This window comes from Macaca fascicularis, chromosome 9 (genome assembly GCF_037993035.2).
Source record: "Macaca fascicularis isolate 582-1 chromosome 9, T2T-MFA8v1.1".
In the NCBI taxonomy this organism is placed as follows: Eukaryota; Metazoa; Chordata; class Mammalia; order Primates; family Cercopithecidae; genus Macaca; species Macaca fascicularis.
In genome coordinates this window covers 1,372,603-1,378,760 of record NC_088383.1, presented here as the reverse complement: position 1 = coordinate 1,378,760, position 6,158 = coordinate 1,372,603, and the positions used below count along the sequence as shown (strand labels likewise).

At 44.0% G+C, this 6,158-nt stretch overlaps 1 pseudogene; it reads left to right on the top strand.

The window, feature by feature from the left end:
* Positions 1-3,485: 3,485 nt before the first annotated feature.
* Positions 3,486-5,642, top strand: LOC123566888 (isopentenyl-diphosphate delta-isomerase 2-like; annotated as a pseudogene).
* Positions 5,643-6,158: the final 516 nt, after the last annotated feature.

Sequence of the window (6,158 nt, the reverse complement as noted above, 5' to 3'; positions counted from 1 at the left end):
TACCCATCACTGCTTTTGTGTTATTTTTGTTCTGTATTATCTGTGCCAAAGTCAACTGAGTCATGCATCCATCATGCAGTCCTCATATTCCCTAAGAGAGCTGACAGATATGGCAAACATTTTTTTTATATTTTAACAGAACCTACTTGCAAAACTATTTGGCCCAGAGCTTTAGTTGGTAGATAATGTTTGGAATATGATAGGCAAGAAATTATACAGTTTTTTTAGCTCTTCCAAACACATTGGTTTCCAAGGTCTTGCACTTATTTATCGATTTTCAGTTATTCTAAGAATTTATTCAGTAATTTCAGTCACAATCTTTTTTTTTCTCTTCTGTTTGCCGCCTTTATTTTTTCTTTTCAAAATCTGGGATGATACATACTGTAAGTGAATTAAAAATGTGCCGTTGAAGGGCACAGTGGCTCACATCTGTAATCCCAGCACTGTGGGAGGCCGAGGTGGGCGGATCATGAGGTTAGGAGTTGAAGACAGCCTGGCCAAGATGATGAAACCCCGTCTTTACTAAAATTACAAAAATTAGCTGGGCATGGTGGCACATGCCTGTAATCCCAGCTACTTGCAGAGGCTGAGGCAGGAGAATTGCTTGAACCGGGACCCAGGAGGCGGAGGTTGCAGTGAGCCAAGATTGCGTCACTGCACTCCAACCTGGGTTACAGAGTGAGACTCAGTCTCAAAATAAATAAATAAATAAATAGATAAATAGATAATGAAACAGTGCAAAGCACTATATTTCAGAAAAGGGGCAAAAAAGAAATGGAGCTATTGAGAAATCCTTCATCCCTCTAGGCAGACCCTGCACAGGATTAAAAGGTAACAGAGTGATAGGATACAGGTCTGTGGAAATAGGAGCCATGATACAAATGGAACAATTTCTAAATAAAAATATGCTTGAGGGAAGAACTGTCCCCACCTCAAGGTGTATGAAGTAAGGCTAAGGCATCCCAGCCTCCTTACCCGGAAAGAACAATCAAAGCCTATTGTTCTTTCCTGGAATTGATGTTGGATAAGCCAAGAAATTGAGCAAGAGGGAGTGCATGTTGTTGAAAACCAGTTAAATAAGGCAAAGGTCAATTACATATTTACATTATTATTATTATTATTATTATTATTGAGATGGAGTCTCACTCTGTCACCCAGGCTGGAGTACAGTGGCATGATCCCGGCTCACTGCAACCTCAGCCCCCCCAGATTCAAGTGCTTCTCCTGCCTCAGCCTCCCAAGTAGCTGGGATTACAGGCACCCACCACCATGCCCAGCTAAATTTTTTTGTGTATTTTTAGTAGAGACAGGATTTCACCATGTTGGCCAGGCTGGTCTGGAACTCCTGACCTCAAGTAATCTGCCCACATCAGCCTCCAAAAATGCTGAGATTACAGGAGTGAGCCACCATGCCCAGCCAAATTTAAATTAAAATTGAAGAAACTCTAGCCCATGTACACCAACATCTTTCATAACAACAATCAAACAGATACAAGTCAAATCCATCTTGAGTGGATTTAAATATCAAATGGTGACATCTTTACACAACAGTCTGCCTCATTTTTGAGTTGTACATTGATGATCTTATATAAATAATTACATGGTTTTAATTATAAAATTAGAACTCTTATCTTAAGGGTATTGTCTTTATCTGTAATATTTTATCAATATAAAAAAACATTTTATAATTTTTATTTTTCTTTTATCAAGGCTTTGCTGACATACAGAAGGATTATTTTAAGGTATTTAAATCTACAATTTTTTGTGTGTTTAGAGTTCCGACTTGGTGTCTTGCCTGTAAAGATTTTTCTTTACAGAATATCATGTAATTATTCATCCATATATATTTCTAGTACTTTTATGCTTTCATTTTTAAAAATTAAATCTTAAATTCACATAGATGTCTCTAATATGACATTAGAGAAAATGATGTAACTTTCTTTCTAAAAACTAACCACTTATATCATCGATTCTCAAATAATTTATCTTTTTCTAGCTATTTTAAATGTCACCTTAATCATACATTAAAATGCTAATGTTAGGTGGGGCGCGGTGGCTCACGCCTGTAATCCCAGCACTTTGGGAGGCCGAGGCCGGCGGATCATGAGGTCAGGAGATCGAGACCATCCTGGCTAACACGGTGAAACCCCGTCTCTACTAAAAATACATAAAAAACTAGCTGGGTGTGCTGGCAGACGCCTGTAGTCCCAGCTACTCAGGAGGCTGAGGCAGGAGAATTGCTTGAACCTGGGAGGCGGAGGTTGCAGTGAGCCGAGATTGCGCCACTGCACTCCCACCTAGGCGACAGAGTGAGACTGCATCTCAAAAAAAAAAAAAATTAAGAAACTATATGAGTTTCTGGGTTTTTTTGTTTTGTTGTTTCTTTGCAATGCCAAGTTACTTAAATGCAGAGGAATTTATCAACCTAAGGATTTAGGGGGATTAAAATAAATAGCATTTAGCATAAAATTAACTAGGTAATAATAAAAACTGTTATCTTACAGGTCTTAGAGTTTTAATTATCTTGTACTTCTTAAAATTACAACTTTAAAAATTTCTTTTTAGAGGGGAACAGCATTTATGTCAATTGTGGTCATTTAAAGTGTCTTGGCCTATGCTGTCCTCAAATTTTCAAAACCAGACCTTGCCTGACCCATTAAAGCGAAGGGCTAAGCATGGCCAGCTGTGTCTGAGGAGGTTTTGTCCTCCCTTAGTTCTTCCTCGGATCCGCAGTGGGTTGATCCTGCCCTTTCTGAAATCCACCACCATGTTTGCTGGTCAAATTGTACCCACTGGCTCCTTGATGGAACTGAAGGCAGTTTGTTGCAGAAAAATTCAGAGCTGCAAAGTTAAGAGGCTCAACTGTAGCACAGAGTCAACAGTTTGCAAATAAAGCCCCTGGAGCTAAGATTTCCTTTCATGTGTTAGCTGCCTCCAGGATACATAGGGGCAGGTGGGAGTGCCAGTTCTTGTACTTGGAAGAGTGGATTCGGCTTTAGACAAACTCCTGCAGAGTGACCCAAGGAAGCACTGAGGGTCTGAGGAACGACAGGGAGCAGAGATTTACTGAGGAGAGTGTGACCTCCCGTCATAGCACCATTGCTGTTACTTGAGTAAATTAGGTAGAATCTTTCAGTAAGAAAACTTGGTCAAAGGTATTCCAGCAGAGTCTTCCTATGAAACCATGCTCACTCATCACCACCTTCCAAGTGCAGCCCAGCTTCCTCAGCCCAGCTACTGCAGCCACCCACCCCGCAGCCCCACCACCTCCTCCTGCCATCCCATGGCATCTCAGGTCCTCTGTGGGTACAAAACGGAGTGGGAACCAGTCCCTCTCCCAAGACATACTGGGATAGTGCCACGGGACATGTGTGTGCACATCTGCAGGAAGGGCCGCAGGAGCAGTCAGGGCCAGCCCTGCCAGGGGGTCATGTGGAAGACCCTCACCAAGCCCACGGCCGTGGAGGCTGGAGGCGGATGCTGCTCTGAGAGCCCGTGACAAACCCACTCCTCCCCTGCCAGGCCGTCATCTGCTGATGACAGATGATGGTTTTACCTGAAGCGTCTGCATTTGTATTTAATACATTCACTTTTCAGGAATAAAGAGGGATATTCCCATGCATTTTTTTCCAGGGTATTTTACCAACTCCCGTTGTAGCCACCCATTATACAACCCAGCAGAACTGGAAGAAAACGATGCCATCGGAGTGAGGCGGGCGGCCCAGAGGCATCTGCAAGCAGAGCTGGGAATTCCTGGGGAGCAGGTACACACAGCACCCAGTCACAGCTGTGTCCACGGGAGTCCAGGTTGGCAGTGGGCAGAAGCTGAACAAAGTCCAGGCTGGATCTGTGCTGCTGGCCTCATGAAGCACCGTGAGGATGAAGGATGGGGCTGTGGATGGGCTGTGAATGGGCTGTGGATGGGGCTGTGGATGGGGCTGTGGATGGGGCTGTGAATGGGCTGTGGATGGGAACGTGAAATGTAGCTGTAGATGGGGCAGTGTGAGTCTGTGTGTGTCCCAGGCAGGGTTGAGACTATGCAGGAATCTGTTGGCCACACACCAAAGAGGAAATTGAAGTGTCCACTAGAAAGAATGTCCAGGATCCTGTGGGCATGTGTTAAATTCATCCATTCAAGAACATCTTTAAGAGAGGACGGATGTTCTCCTGACAGTGCTGGCCGGTTTCTATGGGATTTTCTGTTGAGGATGTGTGTGTGACAGGGTTAGTTCTTTACACAGACAGGTTTACTGGAACCAAGAAACCAAAGCCAGTTTATCATTCAGACTTGAGTCCACAAAAATTTACTTAGCTAAAATTGAGGTTTTGGAAGTTATCAATTACCAAAGAAAGTGTTCATTTTCTTTGAGGAAAACAACGTGTTTATTTTCTCTATTTTTCTGTAAATTCTGTTTTACATGTGTGTTGTTAACACTGCACCAATTTCTGTCAGATTTCTCCAGAGGACATTGTGTTCATGACAATCTATCACCACAAGGCAAAATCAGACAGAATTTGGGGACAGCATGACATTTGTTACCTTTTGCTTGTGAGGAAAAATGTCACCGTGAACCTAGATCCCAGTGAAAAGAAAAGCATCCTCTACGTGTCCCAGGAGGAGCTGCGGGAACTCCTGGAGAGGGGGCCGGGGCGAAGTCAAAGTCACCCCCTGGCTAAGAACCATTGCCGAGAAGTTTCTGTACCGGTGGTGGCCTCACCTGGATGATGTGACCCAGTCTGTGGAGCTTCACACAGAGTGTGAGGCCGGGAGGTCGAGTCAGCTGTGTGGAATGCTCTCAGTGCAGGCAGACACACCATCGAGGCAACACCACACCCAACACAGGGTGAAAGGGGCATGTGATTGCCCACCAGCTATAAATCACTCATTTCCTTTTCATCAACTTTGTCATGTCTTCATTTTCCCTTTCCTTTATTTCTATATTTCTCATCTGCCTGGTGGCACGGAGGAAATTTAACGTTTCCCTTGTTCCAGTTTCCATTTTATAAGCACTTGGTCAATGAACAGCAGCTGATCCTGAAAGTCTTGGGGAGAGCTTGAGAGTTCTGACGCAGTCAGGGCCAGCCCTGCCAGGGGGTCATGTGGAAGACCCTCACCAAGCCCACGGCCGTGGAGGCTGGAGGCGGATGCTGCTCTGAGAGCCCATGACAAACCCACTCCTCCCCTGCCAGGCCGTCATCTCCTGATGACAGATGATGGTTTTACCTGAAGCGTCTGCATTTGTATTTAATACATTCACTTTTCAGGAATAAAGAGGGATCACTTTTCAGGAATAAAGTGGACTAGCATGGCTGGACCGTGAGGCTGCCTCCCCACAGCTTTATCCGAGCCTCCAAAGTCAGGAGGGGTCTCTGCTCCATCTGTTTCTTTCTAAATCACTTATTTCCAAGTGCAACACAAGGTTGCATTTTTTAAAAAAGACACATTCAATTTTGCATCTTAAGCCTTGGCGATGTGCATTTAAGTTCACCTTTCAAATGAATTTAGACTTACAGATATTACATTCCTAATACGAGCAGTACAGAAGATGTGTATGGTCTCAGCCAAGTGACTCGACATTTATCCACTTCTGTTCGTTTGATTACATTTCAGTAACATGCTTACAAATAAAGACATACTTGCTTTAAAACATACTGTTGTTGTTGAACACAAAGTAACTACATATTAGGTTTTGGTGTTTAATACAGAGAAAGAATTTCAAAAACCAGACCTAGTAAATTTTTTTTTTTGACACGGAGTCTTGCTGTGTCACATAGGCAGGAGTGCAATGGCACGATCTCGGCTCACTGCAACCTCCGCCTCCTGGGCTCAAGTGATTCTCCTGCCTTAGCCTTCCGAGCAGCTGGGATTACAGACGCCCATCACCACCGCACGGCTAATATTTCTATTTTTAGTAGAGATGGTGTTTCACCAAGTTGGCCAGGCTGCTCTCCAACTCCTGACCTCATGATCTGCCCACCTTGGCCTCCCAAAGTGGTGGGACTACAGGCCTGAGCCACTGTGCCTGGCCCAGACCTGGTAAATTTTGAAAATTGCCACATGTAATCCAAAAGTGTGACCAACTAAAATCCTTTCCTCAGCTATAATGTTGATTGCGACTTGATAACTGATCTGTGGTGGCTCTCGGATCCCTGTGTGT